Below are 21,350 nucleotides of genomic sequence, written 5' to 3' on the forward strand. Positions count from 1 at the left end.
TGGCACCTGTTTCAAAAATTACTTGTCCATAAATGTATGGGTTTACTCTGGTAAAAGTCGGTTTCATTGATCTATATGTCTATTCTTATACTAGTACTGCACAGTCTTGCTTGATTACTGTAGCTTTGTAGCAAGTTTTGAGAACAGGAAGTATGAATTCTTCAATTTTGGTCTTCTTTTTCAAGGCTGTTAGGTTAATCAGAATCCTTTGCATTTCCATATGAATTTTAGGATCAGCTGCTTAAATGCTACAAAAAAGCCAGCTGGAATTTTGATAGGAATTCTATTGAATTTGTAGATCAACTTGGGATGTATTGTCATCCTAACAATATTAAGTCTTCAAATGCATGAGCTTGAAATGTCTGCATTTACTTAGGTCTTCTTCAATGTCTGTTAACCATGCAGTGATTTATATTTCTTCTATTAAAAAATCTTATGTTTCTTTTATTAAATTTATTTTATTTTATTTTGATACAGTCTCACTTTGTCACCCAGGCTGGAGTGTAGTGGCCCAATCTCAGCTCACTGCAACCTCTGCCTCTCAAGTTCAAGTGATTCTTGTGCCTCAGCCTCCTGAGTAGCTGGAATTATAGGCATGCGCCACCACACCTGGCTAATATTTGTATTTTGGGGTTTCGCCATGTTGGCCAGGCTGGTCTCAAACTCCTGGGCTCAAGAAATCTACCCACCTTGGCCTCCCAAAGTGCTGGGATTACAGGCACAAGCCACCATGCCTTGCTGTTAAATTTATTCCTCAGTATTTTGACACAATTGTAAATGGAATTTTTTAAAAAAATTTTATTATGACTGTTCATTCATATTGTACAGAAATTTATTGGTTTTTATATATTACTTTTGTATCCTGCAATTTTTTTGGATTTGCTTATTAGATTCCATAGCATTTTAATGCATTACTTAGGATTTTCTGTATACAGGATTATGTCATCTGCAAATGGAGATTGTTTTACTTCTTACCAATCTGAACATGCTTTATTTACGTTTCCTAATTGTCCTTGTTAAAACCTCAGTGTAATGTTGAATAAAAGTAGGAAGAGCAGAAATTCTTTTCTTCTTCATTATTCATCATTTTAGGGCTAAAGTTTCCAACCTTTCAACATTAAGTATGATATTGGCTGTGAGTTTTCCATTGATTTCTTTTATCATGTTAAGGGAATTCCCCCAAACTAGTCCTGGTTTGTTGAGTGCTTGCCTGCCTGCCTGCCTTCCTTCCTTCCTTCCTTCCTTCCTTCCTTCCTTCCTTCCTTCCTTCCTTCCTTTCCTCCTTCCCTCCTTTCCTCCTTCCCTCCTCCCAACCAAAGTGTTGATTTCTTTGTAAAGAATGCTGTGGAAAGTATTCTTGTACTGATAGATAGGCCCAAGACTTTATGATCTTAGGAATTTTACAGAATCGTATTATCTCATTATATTCATGCAAAATAGGTTCTCTTGACAACAAGAACAACTCAGAGTCAGGGTCCAAAATATATTAATTCTTTAGTAAGTTAATCAAAAATCCTTTGTGATTCTATTCTTTCATCTTAGAAGGCATCTGTCTTTTGCAATTCAAATAACACAAACTTTTTTTTCCAAACAACCTATTTATCCCAATCAGATAATTTTTTTCCCAATCCTTTTGACAGAGATAATTAAAAAAAAGAAAATATTTTTTCTCTCCTTCATTCAGGTCCAAGTATTTATTATCATAATCAATAAAGTCTTTAGAAATAATTTGGATTTCCAGTGCTGATTTAGATGCTGCGGGGTGACCACATCTTTAGAATTATTCCTTATTCTCAGCTTTCAAAAATCAGATACTATGGTGGGACTATCGAGTCATATTTCTGCCAAGAGACGCCACTTGATTAAAACAGGAATGGTCGTCAAACTCAAGGGGAACCAGGCCATTGACTGGGCTAAACAAACTTAGTTCCCTCCTTCAATAATTTACACCCGAAGGCAGAGAAGTGTGATTAGATGCTGTAGGGAATTGGAAATTCTAGGAGATATAGAGCTAGGATTAGGGTTGACACAAGACAAGACAGATTTCTCTTATGGGCAAATGTAACTAAATAATTTGGCAAAGGAAGTCAGCCTTCAGCGAGAAAAATGTGGCAGTGGTGCAGAAAAAAACCGAGATGAGCATCAATGAGAGTTCAGAGAGGGAAACAGAGGAGGAGCTTCAGAGCTTGTTTATCCAGCTCCAAGCCTCATGTGAAAGCCGAAAGTAATTCTTTCCTATGGATGTATGCATTATTCAGTACACTTGAGACTTACATTTGATTCGGTTTAAAAAACTAAATTTTTAATTTTGAAATAATTTTAACTTTGCAGAAAAGTTGTGACAATAGTACAGAGAATTCTTGTGTATTTTTCATCCAACTTTTCCATTGTTAACATACTACATTTCCATGGGATGTTTGTCAAAACTAGGAAACCAACATCATGCCATTGCTATCGATAAAATTCCAGACTTTATTTGGATTTCACTAGTTTTTCCATTAACGTCTTCCTTCTGCTTCAGGAGCCATTCCAGACACCATATCTAGTTGCTATGTCTCCTTCATCTCTTTTAGTCAGTGACAGTCTCTCAGACTTTTCTTTTTTTTCATGACCTCAACAGTATTTTGTAGAATATCTCCAATCTAGGTTTGTGTGTTGTTTCTTTCATGATTAGATGTGGCTTGCAGGTTTTGGAAAAGAATGCCACAGAAGCAAAGTACCCTCCTCATTACATCACAACACATCATCAGGGGTACCTGATATCCACATGACATCACTAGTGAGGTTAACTTTCATGACTTGGAGTAAATGGTATTTGCCAGATTTTTCTAATTCAGTGTTACTATTTTTCTCTTTTCCTGCTCTATTCTTTGGAAGTGAGTCATCAGTTCAGTGTATTATTTGTGGTTTTCCAGAGAAACCAAACCAATAGGTTTGTAAATATACACAAACCTTATATATGTGTGTATATATATAGTGTGTGTATATATATACACACATATATTTATATGTGTGTGTATATATGTGTATATATATCTGTATATACATATACATATATACACTATATATGTATATATACACATATATATGTATGTGTGTGTACTATATATATAGTATACCCATATATATCTATGTAAAAGAGATTTATTGTATGTAATTGGCTCACATAATTATGGAGGCTGATGAGTCCCAAAATCTGCAGAGTGAGTCATCAAGCAGGAGATGCTGGAGAGCCCATGGTGTAGTTCCAATCTGAAGGCTGGTAGGCTCAAGACCCAAGAAGAGCCAACATTGTTTTTGAGTCTGAAGGCAGGAAAAAACCAAAGTCCCAGCTCAAAGGCAGTCAGGCAGGAGGAGTTCCCTCTTATTCAAGGGAGGATCAGCCTTTTTATTCTATTCAGGCCTTGAACTGATTGAATGAGGCCCACCCACATTAAGGAAAACAATCTGCTTTACTCAGTCAACTGATTTAATGTTAATATCCTCCAAAAACATTTCACAGAAACACCCAACATAATGTTTGAGTAAATATCTGGGCACCCTGTGGCCCAGTCGACACATAAAATTAATCATCACACTCACCGTCAAAGTAGGGGCAGGAGGATTAAGCTCTATCTCTTGAAGAAGGAAGTATCTCTAGATATTACGTGGAATTCTTCTGTAAAGAAAATTTGTCTCTTTCCCTCACCAAGTAGGTTTTTATTCCTTGTACCCAATCAGATGTGTCCTAAAATGCAATGCCTAAATGTGTTCAAAGGATAAATAACCCTGCAGTATGGTTTTTTATTTTAAATTTAAGTAGAAGTAGTATACATATTTTCTGTTAAGAGCTTTTCCTCATATCCTATACAATTTAATGTCTCTTCTCATTGACTCTTGGTGAACCAGACTCTCACTATGCTACTTTGATTCTCCCCAGCTCGTCAGATATTTACTGCGTGCCTGTTGTGCACAGGGCTGATGCTCAGCCTAGAGACTATGACGTTAAAAGGAAATCCCTGCAGTCAAAGCATTTACCAACCACTGGGGCAAGCAAAGGTGTAGTTAGGAGATGTAATTTGCCACTTTCTCTGATCTTAGGTTAATTTAAAATCCTTCGAGCCTGAGCTTCCTCATTTGTCAGGAGAATATAATAACTGTAATAATAATAATAGTTCAACAGTAATAGTAAGTAAATAAAATACTGTTTATGAGGAAAAAGTTAGTTTTTACATTGCCACACAAATGCTAGTTGTTGTTCTCAGTAACAACTTATTGAGATAGATAAGAATAGATATGTCGTCCAGGCTGGAGTGCAGTGGTGTGATCTTGGCTCACTGCAACCTCAGCCTCCTGGGTTCAAGCGATTCTGCTGTCTCAGCCTGCCGAGTAGCTGGGATCACAGGCATCCACCACCATGCCCAGCTTATGTTTGTAGTTTTAGTAGAGACAGGGTTTCACCACTTTGGCCAGGCTGTCTTGAACTCCTGACTTCAGGTGATCCACCCACCTTGGCCTCCCAAAGTGCTGGGATTACAGGAGTGAGCCACTGCGCCCAGTCAGATAGTCTTATCTCTAAGGTTTATAGCTTCAGAAACCAAAGTCCAAAATGATTAAGTTCCTGGCACAGCATCATGCCAGCAGTTACGTGGCAGGGCTCAGTTCAGAACACAGATCTTTGTATTCTCTTATTTCTGCACCACTGCACGGTGAGAATCTTATACACTCCTGTTTATAAGAGCAGCCTATTAAAAAATATTCTGGGACACATCTAAAAAGCCATAATCTGAGATAAGAAAAAAATAAAAGCTCTGTTTTGGATGTATCCTGGAAGCTGGGAACGAACATGCTTTTTGGACATGTTTGGAAATGTACCATAGTTTTCGATTCTTATCCTTGTGCTCCAGGCTTTCTTTGGGACACTCGAGAGATTATCTTCGGGATTCAGGAAAGCATCATGTCATTTTATTTTTCAAATCCTCAGAGTGCTAGAAGTTTTGGGTCTTATTTCCTAGTCTGACCTTTCGTTGTAGCTATTATTTTTTGATATATACTATTTATAATTCATTTTGTTGAAGAGGAGATTTCATTTAATGTCAATAAATATGTATGAGTGTTGGGAGGAACATACCTGAGCTGTGAGGGCTGGCGAAAATTATACAGGACAGTACAGTTAAATAGAATGTGGGGATAATGTCATTGACTGTAAACCTCACGATTGAGAAAAAGATGGGGATCATCTTCTGCTGAAATACATCATGGAAAGATTCTCAAAAGCAGTTAGAAACAGATGACAACATTAAAAGGATGCAGTTTATTTTATTTGGAAAATAGTATTCCCTTGTGGGAGATTTGGGATAACAGACTTCAAAATTTTGGCTCTGTTCAAAATTCCCTGACTCGTTGGATGGCTTGAAAAAATGATTTAAATCCACTATCCTGCAAGATAGAATAATGATAATTTATAACACTGTACTTGGCACTTGGATGTAATTATATTAATGACTAGTGTGTATGTATGATTACTATGTGTCAAATCACATGCCAAGCACTTTACAAGCTGTAACTCTGCATCCTCTGGGAAGCATGTACCATTCTTGCTCTTCTTTCACATGCAAGAAAATTGTAGGGCTGGGCGTGGTGGCTCATGCCAGTAATTCCAGCACTTTGGGAGGCCAAGGCAGGCGGCGGATCACATGAGCTCAGGAGTTCAAGATCAGCCTGGCCAACATGGTGAAACCCTGCCTCTACTAAAAATAAAAAAATTAGTTGGGCGTGGGACGCGCGCCTGTAATCCCAGCTTCTAGGGAGGCAGAGGCAGGAGAATTGTTTGAATCCGGAAGGAGGAGCTTGCAGTGAGCCGAGATTGTGCCACTGCACTCCAGCCTAGGCAACAGAGACTCCGTCTCAAAAACAAAAACAAAAACAAAGAAAGAAAATTGTAGTAGGAGTTTTTCAGTGTATTGTAACCATCTATTTGCATGTTGGTCTTTTCCTGTGGATCTGAATTGGTGAAAGTAGGGACTGAATCATCATAGCATCTGTCTCTCATGCTTAGCATAGACTGGTTCGTAGCCACACCAGATCAATAAATCTGATCTACTCTATACTTTAGAAAATCACCATGTGTAGGATGAAAGTGTGGAAAGATGAGGCGAGGAAAGAGCTGAGACTATTTCAATTGTTTAGGCAAAATAAAATATACATTCATATTTGGATAAAAAAGTACAAAAGAAAGGAGAACATGAAAAGATAAATAATTAGTGATACAAGATTTTAACTAAAAGCAACAAGGTAAGCCATCTCTAATAAGGCTATTAATATTTAGAACTATATTGATGAGATAAAGAACATGTATATTTTATTTTAAAAATACCTTCAAGAATATCATAAAATGTATGTTGTGTTAACATTTTGTTATTCTTCACACTCAGTTTGATCTCTGTCCCACGTCTGAGCTTGAGAAGTCCCACACTTCTTTACCGAGAAGTCCCCAATAAATAAAAATTCCATTGAGTGTTAGAGCTTTAAGTGGTGATTTGAAGAAGAAATACTGTAAACAGTAAGAGGATGGTATAAGCTGCATTAGGATATTCCCGGCATGCATCCTGCCAGAAACCTGGCCTGCACCTATGAGAAGCATCACTAGTCAGTAATAGAACTCTTCCTCAATAAGCCTGGACTTGGCCTGGGAGTCCTCCTCAACTCATTACTCCTGGTTCCCAGGAAGGATACATTGAGGACTACTGCTATTCCAGGGTTATTGTGTGGGACTTCTTAAGCTCAGACACAGGAGAGAGATCGCACTTAATGTGAAGAATAACAAAAAGGCTGACACAGCATATATGTTATGATATTCTTGAAGATTTTTAAAAAACATATTTTATTGGAAAAGCACTTTTTTATTTTTTATTTTTGAGACAGAGTCCCTGTGTCGCCCAGGCTGGAGTGCAGTGGCACGATCTCGGCTCACTGCAAGCTCCGCCTCCCGGGTTCATGCCATCCTCCTGCCTCAGCCTCCAGAGTAACTGGGACTACAGGGGCCTGCCACCACGCCCGGCTAATTTTTTGTATTTTTATTGGAGACGGGGTTTCACCATGTTAGCCAGGATGGTCTCCATCTCCTGACCTCATGATCCACCCACCTAGGCCTCCCAAAGCGCTGAGATTACAGGCGTGAGCCACCGCACCCGGCTACTTTTATATTTATATTTTTATTTTTGGAGACAGGGTCTTGTTCTGCTGCCCAGGCTGCAGTGTAGTGGCACGATCACGGTTTGCTGCAGCCTCGACTTCCTGGGACCCAGTGATCCTCTCTCCTCAGTCTCCTGAATAGCTGGGATTACAGGTGAGCTTCACCACACTCGGCTAATTTTTGTATTTTTTTTGTAGAGATGAGGTCTTGTCATATTGCCCAGGCTGGTTTGGAACTTCCAGGATCAAGTGATCCTCTCAAAGTGCTGGGATTACGGACTTGAGCCACTGCGAAGTGCATTTCCAGCTGGGTGCCTGTAATGCCAGCACTTTGGGAGGCTGAGGCAGGCGGATCACCTGAGGTCGTGAGTTCGAGACCAGCCTGACCAACATGGAGAAACCCCGTCTCTACTAAAAATACAAAATTAGTGAGGCATGGTGGCGCATGCCTGTAATCCCAGCTACTCGGGAGGCGGGGGCAGGGGAATCACTTGAACCAGGGAGGCGGAGGTTGCAGTGAGCCGAGATCACGCCATTGCACTCCAGCCTGGGCAACAAGAGCGAAACTCCATCTAAATTTTTTTTTTAGATGGCAGCTAGCAGAAGGCAAGAAATAACTAAGATCAGAGCAGAACTGAAGGAGATAGAGACACAAAAAGCCCTTCAAAAAATCAATGAATCCAGGAGCCGGTTTGTTGAAAAGATCAACAAAATTGATAGACCACTAGCAAGACTAATAAAGAAGAAAAGAGAGAAGAATCAAATAGATACAATAAAAAATGATAAAAGGGTTATCACCACCCACCCCACAGAAATATAAGCTACCATCAGAGAATACTATAAACACCTCTACTCAAATAAACTAGAAAATCTAGAAGAAATGGAAAAATTCCTGGACACATACACCCTCCCAAGACTAAACCAGGAAGAAGTTGAATCCCGGAATAGACCAGTAACAGGTTCCGAAATTGAGGCAATAATTAATAGCCTACCAACCAAAAAAAGTCCAGGACCAGACGGATTCACAGCCAAATTCTACCAGAGGTACAAGGAGGAGCTGGTACCATTCCTTCTGAAACAAAGAGAGAATCCTCCCTAACTCATTTTATGAGGTCAACATCATCCTGATACCAAAGCCTGGCAGAGACACAACAAAAAAAGAGATTTTTAGACCAATATCCCTGATGAACATCAATGCAAAAATCCTCAATAAAGTGCTGGCAAACCGAATCCAGCAGCACATCAAAAAGCTTATCCACCATGATCAAGTGGGCTTCATCCCTGGGATACAAGGCTGGTTCAATATATGCAAATCAATAAATGTAATCCAGCATATAAACAGAACCAAAGACAAAAACCACGTGATTATCTCAATAGATGCAGAAAAGGCCTTTGAGAAAATTCAACAGCCCTTCATGCTAAAAACTCTCGATAAATTCGGTATTGATGGAACATATCTCCAAATAATAAGAGCTATTTATGACAAACCCACAGTGAATATCATACTGAATGGGTAAAAACTGGAAGCATTCCTTTTGAAAACTGGCACAAGACAGGGATGCCCTCTCTCACCACTCCTATTCAACATAGTGTTGGAAGTTCTGGCCAGGGCAATCAGGAGAAGAAAGAAATAAAGGGTATTCAATTAGGAAAAGAGGAAGTCAAATATTTCCAGTTTGCAGATGACATGATTGTATATTTAGAAAACCCCATTGTCTCAGCCCAAAATCTCCTGAAGTTGATAAGTAACTTCAGCAAAGTCTCAGGATACAAAATCAGTGTGCAAAAATCACAAGCATTCTTATACACCAATAACAGACAAACAGACTGGCAAATCATGAGTGAATTCCCATTCACAATTGCTTCAAAGAGAATAAAATACCTAGGAATCCAACTTACCAGGGATGTGAAGGACCTTTTCAAGGAGAACTACAAACCACTGCTCAATGAAATAAAAGAGGACACAAACAAATGGAAGAATATTCCATGCTCATGGATAGGAAGAATCAATATCGTGAAAATGGCCATACGGCCCAAGGTAATTTATAGATTCAATGCCATCCCCATCAAGCTAGCAAGGACTTTCTTCACAGAATTGGAAAAAAACTACTTTAAAGTTCATATGGAACCAAAAAAGAGCCCACATTGCCAAGACAATCCTAAGCCAAAAGAACAAAGCTGGAGGCATCATGCTACCTGACTTCAAACTATACTACAAGGCTACAGTAATGAAAACAGCATGGTACTGGTACCAAAACAGAGATATAGACCAATGGAACAGAACAGAGTCCTCAGAAATAATACCACACATCTACAACCATCTGCTCTTTGACAAACCTGACAAAAACAAGAAATGGGGAAAGGATTCCCTATTTAATAAATGGTGCTGGGAAAACTGGCTAGCTATATGTAGTAAGCTGAAACTGGATCCCTTCCTCACACCTTATACAAAAATTAATTCAAGATGGATTAAAGACTTAAATGTTGGACCTAAAACCATAAAAACCCTAGAAGAAAACCTAGGCAATACCATTCAGGACATAGGCATGGGCAAGGACTTCATGTCTAAAACACCAAAAGCAATGGCAACAAAAGCCAAAATTGACAAATGGGATCTAATTAAACTAAAGAGCTTCTGCACAGCAAAATAAGCTATCATCAGAGTGAATAGGCAACCTACAGAATGGGAGAACATTTTTACAATCTACTTATCTGACAAAGGACTAATATCCAAAATCTACAAAGAACTCAAACAAATTTACAAGAAAAAAATGAACAACCTCATCAAAAAGTGGGCGAAGGTTATAAACAGGTACTTCTCAAAAGAAGACATTTATGTAGCCAACAGACACATGAAAAAATGCTCATCATCACTAGCCATCAGAGAAATGCAAATCAAAACCACAATGAGATACCATCTCACACCAGTTAGAATGGCGATCATTAAAAAGTGAGGAAACAACAGGTGCTGGAGAGGATGTGGAGAAATAGGAACACTTTTACACTGTTGGTGGGATTGTAAACTAGTTCAACCATTATGGAAAACAGTATGGTGATTCCTCAAGGATCTAGAACTAGATGTACCATATGACCCAGCCATCCCACTACTGGGTATATACCCAAAGGATCATAAATCATGCTGCTATAAAGACACATGCACACATATGTTTATTGCAGCACTGTTCACAATAGCAAAGACTTGGAACCAACCCAAATGTCCGTCAATGATAGACTGGATTCAGAAAATGTGGCACATATACACCATGGAATACTCTGCAGCCATAAAAATGGATGAGTTCATGTCCTTTGTAGGGACACTGATGAAGCTGGAAACCATCATTCTCAGCAAACTATCGCAAGGACAGAAAACCAAACACTGCATGTTCTCACTCATAGGTGGGAATTAAATAATGAGAACACTTGGACACAGGGTGGAGAACATCACACACTGGGGTCTATCATGGGGTGGGGGGAGGTGGAGGGATAGTATTAGGAGATATACCTAATGTAAATGATGAGTTAATGGGTGCAGCACACCAACATGGCACATGTATACATATGTAACAAACCTGCACGTTGTGCACATGAACCCTAGAACTTAAAGTGTAATAATAAAAAATAAATAAAGAGGAAATAATAATTAAAAAGTGGAAAGCAAAAAAAAAAAAAAAAAAAAAAAAAAATGCACTTCTGGCTGGGCCCAGTGGCTCACACTTGTAATCCTAGCACTTTGGGAGGCTGAGGAGGGTGGATCATTTGAAGTTAGGAGTTGGAGACCAGCATGACCAACATGGTGCAACACCGTTTCTACTAAAAATTAGCTGGGCATGGTGGCACGCGCCTGTAATCCTAGCTACTCCGAAGGCTGAGACAGGAGAATCCCTTGCACCTAGGAGGTGGAGGTTGCAGTGAGCCAAGATCACACCATTGCACTCTAGCCTGGGTGACAGAGTGAGACTCTGTCAAACAAATAAACAAATAAACAAAAAATGTATTTCTGTGGTAATTTTTTGTTTTGATATAATTTCAAACTTTCAGAAAAGTTACAACAATGGTACAAGGAATTCCTTTACACCCTTTACCTAGGTTCACCAATTGTATACATTTTCTCCATTTGCAATTTCATTCTATCTATCCACTATATCCATCTACCTACCTACCTACCTACCTACCTACATATTTTTCTAAACCATTCAGGAGAAAATTGTAGTCATCACACTCCTTTACTCTTTTACTTAAAACATTATTGTTATTAAATTTTAAAAAATTTACTTAGTATAAAATTGACTGTCTGTTTTTGGCGTATTTTTAGCACACAGATAGAGCCATGTAACCATCACCACAGCCAGGATACCAAACAGTTCCATTACCATAAAACCCTTCCTCATGCTGCCTTTCTATAGTCAAACCCTCCCCCTGCTCTTAAACCCTGGTTGTCACTGATCTCTTATCCTTCTCCATAGTTTTGTCTTTTCCAGAATATCATAGAAATACAATCATGCAGAATGTAAACTTTTAAGATAGTCTTCTTTCACTCAGTATCACGTTTTTGAGATTTATTCATGTTCTGTGTATAAATCATTCATCGTTTATAATGCTGCTGAGCAATATTGCACTATATAGATGTGTCGTGGGTTTGCTTATTTGCTCACTGATAAACATTAAAATTACCATTTCAATTTTCAAGCAATTATGAATAGAGTTGCTATAAACATTCATGTACAGGTTTTTATGTGAACATAAATTTGCATTTTTCTAGTGTAAATACCTATGAGCGGGGTTACTGGGTCATATGGTAAGTGTATATTTAAATTTATAAATTTATAAATATTAAATTTTTCTAGTGCAAATACCTATGAATGGGGTTGCTGGGTCATAGGGTAAGTGTATATTTAAATTTATTTCAAATCTTTTACTTATTTTTAAATTGGGTTGTTCATTTTCTCATTGTTGATTATCAAGAGGTTTTTTTCTTTCAGTATTGAGGTCCTTTGTTAGATGTGTGATTTACAAATATTGTATCATAGTTAAAGTTATTAATGACATCCACTTTATTGATTTTTTCTTTTATGTATTGTTCTTATGGTGTCATATTTAAGAATGCTTTGCTTTATGCAAGTTTATGAAGGTTTTATTTGTCTTCTAAAAGTTTGATAATTTTATGTTTCAACTTTGGGCCTATGAGCTGTTTTGAGTAATTTTTATATAAAGTGCAAGGTTTAGGTTGAGATACTTTTTTTTTTTTTTTTGCATCTGAATGTTCAATTGTTTTAAAACCACTTGCTAAAAAAGCTATCCTTTCTCCATTGAATTGCTGTTGTACTTTTGTTCAAAATCAATTGGCCATATCTGCATGAATCTATTTTTGGATTTTAAAATTCTCTTCCATTGATCTGTGTGTCTACCACTTTGGCAATACCACACTACATTTACTATTGTAGCTTTATGATAAGTGTTAAAATTGTCTACTGTGAATCCTCTAACTTTATTCTTACTTAAAAAATTTTTCTGACTATTCCAGTTCCTTCACTTTTCTATGTAAATTTTAGAATCAGCTTGATTACATCTACAAAAAAAAATATTCTGGGATTTAACTGGAATTGCATTAAATCTACAGATGAATTTGAAGAGAAATGACAAGGTAATTATACAGAATCTTCCAGTCCATGAACATAGTTTGCCACTCCATTTATTTAGGTCTTCTTTGATTTATTCATAAGCTTTTCCACTCTCATTATTTCTCTTCTGTCTGAAAAACTTTATCTGGCATTTTTTTTTTTTTTTTTTTTTTTTTTTTTTTTTTTTTTTTAGAGCAGATCTGCTAATGATGTATTCTCTCAGTCTTCCTTTTTCTGAGAATGTCTTCATTTTGCCTGCATTCCTGAAGGATATTTTAACTGGATATAGAATTCTCAGTTAAAAGCTATTTTATTTCAGCATTTAAAAAATGTTTCACTGCTTACTGGTTTTCATGGTTTCTGATGAGAAATATGAAGTCATGTAAAAATCATCATTGCCACTCAGGGGTGTTGGCTCACACCTGTAATCTCAGCACTTTGGGAGGCTGAGGAGGGCAGATCACGAGGTCAAGAGATCGAGGCCATCATGGCCAACATGGTGAAACCCCATCTCTACTAAAAATACAAAAAATTAGCTGGGTGTGGTGGTGCGCCTGTAGTCCCAGCTACCAGGGAGGCTGAGGCAGGAGAATCACTTGAACCCGGGAGGCGGAGGTTGCAGTGAGCCAAGATTGCACCACTGCACTCCAGCCTGGCCACAGAGACTCCATCTCAAAAAAACAAAAACAAAAACAAAAACAAAAACATCATATCATTTTTCTCTGGCTGTTTTCAAGGTATTTTCTTTTGTCTGTAGTTTTCAGTAGTTTGATTATATTATCTGGGTATGTATTTCTTCAAATTTGTTCTGTTTGGGGTTTACTAAACCTTTTTAATCTGCAAGTTTATATCTTTTGCAAAATTGGGGAATATTTTAGTCCTTTATTTCTTCAAGTATCTTTCTGCATGAATCTCTTTTTCTTTTGAAATTCCAGTAACACAAATGTTAAATCTTTTGGTATTGTCACACAGATGGATTAGTCTCTGCTCATGTTTTAAAAATCTTTTTTATCTCTATAGTACAGATTGGGTAATTTTACTGATCTATCTTCAAGTTCATTTAGTCACCGAATCCAGTAAATTTTCAATTTCAGCTGTTATATTTTTTTCAGTTCTAAAATTTTCTTTTACTTCTTTTTTATATTTCCTATTTCTCTTCTGAGAATTTCTGTCTTTACATTTGTTTCAAGAGTGTTCACACTTATTGGAGAATGATTTTAATAACTGGAAAGCCTTTGTCTAATTTTAACATCTATGTTCAAGGCTGTTGATTATCTTTTTCCCTAAGAGATGTGAAGATTTTCCTGGTTCTTCATATGTTGAATAATTATGGATTTCATTCTGGACATTTTGAATATGATATTATGGCACTCTGGGTTTTGTTAAATCCTATAGGGCATTTTGCTTGTTTTACCAAGAAACTGACAAATTTAAGTTTAGGTTGTAAATTCCTATCCCACCTTCTGTTGGCTCTGGTTCCAATGTCAATTCAATGTTCAAAGGCTTTGCAGTGCTACTTATATCCGTCCTGTGTGTGTGTGTGTGACACTCAGTGGCTATTCTGGGACTTGGGCAGTGGTCCACCCTGTAGATCAGTTCTCAATGTCTTTTGCATGCTATTTAGGGTCAGATCTAAAGGCACAGCTAAAACATGGGTCCAGTGATTCATACATTTTGGATCCCATATTACTTTCTAGGGCTTCTTTCTTTCCAAGATTTCCCCAGGGAGATCTTTCCTGCTTCCAGGTAACATCTTCCTAGTATTCAGTATTCTGACTAGATAGCCACTGCCTTAGTTTCCCTGGTCTGTTCTACACTTTCCACAACTGTGTCTGCCTCAGGGACCAAGTGGTGAGAGGACAGACCGAAATAAGTAACAGGACTGATGTGTCTCACACTCTTGGATCCATGCTTCCTCTGGTCAGACAGAAAGATACCCCTCTCTCATTTTTAAGCATTGGTCCGGCTATTGCTGCTTCTGTACCAGAGTGGGATTGCCTAGGAGCTGGGGCAAGAGAGGAAATAAAACCCCAGAACATTTCTTCTACCACCTCTAACCCATAGGAGACCCTTTTCCTGCTCCTTGGACAAGAAAGAGAAAATGCCTCTTAGAACAATTTTTGTCTGCACCTTGTACGTACTTCTGGGTTTCAGGTTGCCTTTGAGTGCAGGCTCGGAGAAATCAGATTTAAAAAAGGAAGACTCACCCCTTACTTTAGTAGCTCTTAGAGCTCTGTTTGCCTTTCCTAACCTGCTTTCTACCATTCTCTTTTTCAAAGTCTTCAGATGGTTTACATGATACATCCTTTCCAAGGTTTCCAGTTACATTCAGGAGGAGAGACAGGGTGGGGTACGCTATCTCCATCTTAATTGGAACCCAGAGAGTGCTCCTTTATTTTTAAATACTTCAGTGTATATTTCCTAAGATGAAGGACTTTTTCTTAATGACCACACCACAATGGTAAAAATCAAGAAGATGAACATTTTAATAATACTATTATATAACCCACAGTCCATTTGATCAATCATTCCAGTGCTTTCTTTTATGGTTATTCTTTCCCTGGTCAAGATCTAATTAAGGATCATGAATTACATCGAGTTACCATGTCTCTTTAGTCTCCTTTAATCTGGTACAGTTTCTTAGCCTTTCTTTGTCTTTTATGATCTTGACATTTTATTTTCTTTTAATTAATTAATCTATTTATTTTGAGACGGAGTCTCACTCTGCTAGCCAGTCTGGAGTGCAGTGGCACCATCTCGGCTCACTGCAACCTCTGCCTCCCCGGTTCAAGTGATTTTTCTGCCTCAGCCTCCTGAGTGGCTGGGATTACAGGCACACACCACTATGTCCAGCTAATTTTTGTGTTTTTAGTAGAGACGGGGTTTCACCATGTTGGCCAGGCTGGTCTCGAATTCCTGAGCTTAGGCAATCTGCCAGCCTCGGCTTCCCAAAGTGGTAGGATTACAGGCATGAGCCACTGCGCCCGGCGAGCTTGACATTATAAAGAGTACAGGCCAGTTATTTTGTAGAATATCCTTCCACTTGTGTTTGATGTTTTCTAATGATTAGATTCAGGTTATGTGTTTTTGGCAGAAATATCACACATGAGATGTTGTGTTCTTCCTAGGATAGCATAACAGGAGGTACATGATGTCTGTTTGTCCTATTACTAGAAATGTTATCTTTGATACTCAGCTAAGCTGCTGCTTTGCAGTTTTCTCTACTCTAAAGTTACTATTTTTGTGAGTTTCTTAAGGGCTAGAGTTTGAATATAATTACATTGTTATGAGGAAAACTCTAGACTAGTGCTGTCCAATAGAACTCTCTGCTTTGATGGGATGTTCAATTCAGCACTGTCCAATATGGTAGCCATTGCCACGTGTGGCTACTGAGCATTTGAAATGAGGCTAGTGTATCTGAGTGTGGTGGTTCATGCCTGTAACCCCAGCACTTTGGGAAGCCAAGGTAGGAGGATCGCTTGAGGCCAGGAGTTCAAGACCAGTCTGGGCAACATAGCAAGACCCTGTCTCTACAAAAAAAAATAAAAGATGAACCAAGCATGGTGGCATGCATCTGTAGTCCCAGCTGCTCAGGAGGCTGAGGTGGGAGGATCACTTCAGCCTGGGAGGTTGAGGTTACAGTGAACTGTGATTGTGCCACTGCACTTCAGCCTGGGCAACACGATGAGATCCTATCTCAAAATAAAACAAAATAAAATAAAATACAAATGAGACTAGTGGGACTGAAGAAATGTAAGGGATATAATTTCAATTTGAAAACTTCCAGAGAACATCCTGTATTAGCATTTTCTAAAGAGTATTTTTTTTACCCTGCTCTGAGAAAAAAGGGCTCCAGGGTCAAATAAGTTAGGGATCATTCTACATAGCATACTTGGGAAACACACTACTATTTCCTGCCATCTTGGCACCTACACATCTTAGTATTTTCACTTGGCCTAGTGCTAGGTGTAGGTAAAATTGTCAGATAATTGCTCTGTGAGTCTCCAAACAGCTCCTTAATTAGCTTGTGTAAATGACTTGCTCAACAGCGCAGCGAAGTCTGGCAATGGTGGGATTTACACCTAGGCCAGCCACCTGACTCCAAAGACTGTTTCTGGTACAGCAGAAATGGCAATGGAGAAAATGATATTGAAGTTCAGGTTGCCTCATGAGCCTTTGTTTAAGGTTGATACAGGCAAGAGTTATTATTTAGTCTGTGAATTACTTTTTACCAATGCAAAAGTAGGAAACATTTCGCATTCACAGAATGTGGTCATTCCGTCTTCCTAAAGGAATTAATATTAATATTAACAGTCCTTGTCAACTTACAGCATAGTTCTCTGAGGATGCGTTTCTTTCTATTTAAATAAAAGAATTCCTGGAACAGGCTAGTAAGTTAATACTTTACACAAAGTCATCCAGAGCAAATATTCTCATAGAAATACAGTTGTCATAAGAGGTTCTAAGTGCCTCTCAATACCACACACATATTCAGTCAGTTACTGAAGGCATGAGAGAACGATTAGAAAGTATGAAGGAAGGAGGCCTGGAGGGGAGAGACAGGAGAACAATTTGCAAAGACAAAGACATCTTAAGCCAGATTTAGTTAAGAGCACTAGAGCCAGTTTGAACTAGAGGGGGTAAGTGTGTAAGTTGCTATCTTTCTTTTACTTCACCTGCAGTTCCTCTGGGAAGCTCTTTGCTGAGCCACGCTTAGGAAAATTTTATTCCTATAACTAACTTGTTTTGGCCGGCTTGCCCCACCAGTTGAGAGCTGCGGTTTGAAGAATTCTGAAGCAAAGGGATTTTATCTGGTTGATGAGTTCGGAATTCAGATCAAATCTTGAAAGTGGGAACAAGACGTTGTTGGTGCCTGATGCTATAATTCTTGAAGGTAATCGGGTTCAAAAGCAGTTTTTTTGGTGAATGATGTCATCCTCCATAAAAGCAGATTTTAATTACTTTTAAGATACCAGTGGAAGTTGTGACCCCAAAATGCCCCAAAGAGACCTTACAGATGGCTCTTTTCCTGTGCTGTTTGGCATACGTTCAGGAAAACCGCAGGGAAAATTGGCTTTGACGTGCTTGTGCTTTAAGGTATATGCTGCAGTACCTCGTAAAGGTTCATTTTATTGCCAAATATAACATTCAGTTACCAACTGGAAGTGTAAAAGTTCATATTTTCTTTTTTCTGTTTGTTTTTTAACTTTTAAGACATGATATTTACTGAGATTCTAGCGATAGCTTTATGTAACAAGACACAGCCTACCAGGCTTGCTATTCAGCTTGTTTGTGGTAAGTCTCAGCCTCAATATGAAGCTGTGTTTTTTTTTTTTTTTAAATCAAAACCCTGCTTTTTATAGGCTCAATATCTTGGTAAGTGTGCCATTACACACAGTAGTGAACTTAAGACAGCAAGAGAAAGGAGTTAACAAAAGCTAGACATTGCAGCCTAAACAAAATTCATACAAAAAATAAAGGAACTATCACTGGTTAATGGAATTTTCCTGACTAATTAAAACTTTACAGTATAAAACATGCATTTTAGAATATTTAGTTTTCAAGTTCAAAAAGTACCAGTGTACCAGTGTCTATTTGAAACAATTTCTCTCCAAAGCCAAAGTGTCATCAAAATTAATTCATATGACGTAGCATATTCTAATGCTAAAAAATATTCAGTATTATTGAAGTGGAGGTAAATCCCAGGGGTTTTGGGACTTTCTCATGCTGCAAAGGGCTGTTTCTCTGGTTCATTCAAAGAAGAGTATGACAGAATCCAGTTATGTCCCTAAGCTCAGTAAAGGGCAGGACTCCTGGCACCCAACTCTGACCTCTCCATAAAGCCTGGCTACTCTTTCCTCGAATACAGGATGTGTGAGGATCAAAGGCATGTTGTTCTGCTAGCTAAAGAGATAGCAAATCACCTCCTCCCTCCATCCTAAAAAGCACATTTTCCAGGTAAATAAATGTCTACACGGGGAAAAATTTAAAATATACTTATCTACAGAGTATGCATTTTGAAATATCAATGTAATCCTTACTTCAAAAATTTCAACCACTTTTAAATTTTTAACATCTGGCCATTTCTGATTCCATCTTAAAGATGTATTCAGGTTGGATATCTGTTGATTTATCATTGTACATTTCTAGCCAAAAATATTAATTTTATTCCCAAATATCATAACCACTAGTGCTACTGCAGTGCATTATCTCCCAGAGTTATCAAGCACTGGAAGAGAAAATAATAGGTGCTCAAACAGCAGGCAACATTTATGGCCCTTGCACACAGCAGCATCTGAATGGCTACCGAGCAGTCTAGGGATAATTCTTTTTTTTTTTTTTTTTTTTTGAGATGGAGTCTTACTCTGCTGTCCAGTCTGGAGTGCAGTGGCAACATCTCGGCTCACTGCAACCTCTGCCTCCTGGGTTCAAGTGATTTTTCTGCCTCAGCCTCCCGAGTAGCTGGGATTACAGACATGAGCCACCACGCCCAGCTAATTTTTGTATTTTTAGTAGAGACGGGGTTTCACCATGTTAGCCAGGCTGGTCTCAAACTCCTGACCTCAGGTGATCCACCCGCCTTGGCCTCCCAAAGTGCTGGGATTACAGGCGTGAGCCACTGCGCCCCTGGCCAGTCAAAGGATACTTCTAAAACAAGAAAATTCATGCATTATAGTAAATATGTTGTAATTTTCACAGTTGAAATTTCCTTAGATGTTGTACTTTTTCTATAAGGGAATCCTGAATTTTCTTAACGTTATGATGAGTCAGGACTTGAACTAGCAGCCATCTTTCTCTTCTTACTGTGTTTCTCATGCTCCTTTTTCCTTTTTTGTGTTGTTTTTTGTTATTCTTCACTACTTTTCTTCGTTTTTGCTCTTATCTCCTCAATATACTCTGATCCTGACAAGGACTCATGTGATAAAGATTTATCTTCAGAATATGGGTTTCTTTTTGCTGAGTCCTTTCATAGAGTTTTTCTTTCTCAGTTGGGTCCTTCTTTTTCTTTAAAAAGAAGTCTTTTATCCTTTTTGTCTTTCTATCCTTACTGTCTGATTCAGTTTCTGACATGGAGCTTTCAGAAGATTTATGTGAATGGTTCTTTTTCTTTCTCCCTTTTCCTTGTTTCTTATCCTCCTCCTCAGAATCAGAAGAACTGCTGGAAGAATCAGAGCATGATGAAGACGATGAATACCTACCAGATTTCTTCTTCTTTTTCTTTTCTTTCTCTTTTTTTGGATAAGCTCTCACTTCCACTTAATTTCTTCCTGTGTTTTTCTAGTTTTTTCTTCAAATTCACCCAAAGCCTTGACTTTTTTAGTTGCTCTTGCACTTCTTCCCAAATAGGCCTTGGATGACTGAGATAATCCTGGATTATTGGCCCTTAAGACTTGATTGGACCACTTGATCTGGCCATTGCTGTTGGATTTACATAGGCTACCCGATGGTCTTGCTTCCCCTTGGTGCCTGAGTGAGTGCACAGTCACTCATCAAGGGACAGAGTCACCCACCAAGGGAAACCTGGCTGGGGAGGCAGCTGAAGTGGGCCTGCCGCAGGTCCTTCTGCACTAAAAGTTCAGATTTTCATGAAAATGTTACCAATGTGGTTAGCAGGCTTGTTGCATTGTTTCCCACATTATTCAGTGCCTACTTGGTTTACCACTAGAGGGCATTGTTGGCAGTGATATCAAGAGAAAGCATACTAGAGCATTTTGCTAAACAATTTTGTGCGATCTTTTTCAATTTTCATTTCAACCAGTAAATAAAAACATACATTTAAAAGCCACTTCATTTATTATTTTATTTTTATATTTTATGCATCCCAAATACTGAGCTTCTAGGCTTTTTGTGTGTGCTAATTTAATAAAAGAGAAATCATTGTCAACTTTGGTTCCAGTTTTCTAAAAAATGCTAAATCTAGAATCTGTCAGTTTTCCCCCCTGCGATGTAATACATTTGCACACATCCTATCTTGGAATGTTTTTGAGCACTTGGAGACACATTATTTTTTATTTCCCAAAAGAGTGAAACTATTCTATTTTCCATATCATGCCTTTCCTGATATTTGTCAGAGGATCTCAAACTGGCAAGAGACCTTCAGTTTATGTAGTTCAACTATTTATAATAGACAGTTTTTCTTCTACACAGTGATGAAGGCCTGTCTAAACCTCAAAATGATAAGAGAAGCATTTTCCATTTTGGGACAACTGTATTATTTATTGGAAAGTTCATCAGGTGAAGGCAGAAGTTTGCCTCTTTGAAATTTATTGTATTCGATAAGATCTTTTAGTTGCAGATAATAGGAACCAAATCAAGCTTGCTTATGAAAGAGAGGGGTAGATTAATTGTTAGAAAACAGAGGTGTCTGGGGCCTTTTGGGGGTGGGGGGCAAGGGGAGGGAGAGCATTAGGACAACAACCTAATGCATGTGGGGCTTAAAACCTAGATGACGGGTTGATGGGTACAGCAAACCACCATGGCACATTATGCCTACGTAAGAAACCTGCACATTCTGCACATGTATCCCAGAACTTAAAGAAAAAAAGAAAGAAAGAAAAA

The 21,350-nt window shown here is 38.3% G+C and overlaps 1 protein-coding gene and 1 pseudogene across 1 annotated transcript in view; both read right to left on the minus strand.

Moving 5' to 3' along the window:
• The window catches only part of LMNTD1 (lamin tail domain containing 1), a 136,589-nt gene that overhangs the window by 8,924 nt on the left and 106,315 nt on the right, over nt 1–21,350 (minus strand).
• Nucleotides 19,549–20,464, minus strand: LOC104670043 (annotated as a pseudogene).

This window comes from Rhinopithecus roxellana, chromosome 10, assembly GCF_007565055.1.
Source record: "Rhinopithecus roxellana isolate Shanxi Qingling chromosome 10, ASM756505v1, whole genome shotgun sequence".
NCBI lineage: Eukaryota > Metazoa > Chordata > Mammalia > Primates > Cercopithecidae > Rhinopithecus > Rhinopithecus roxellana.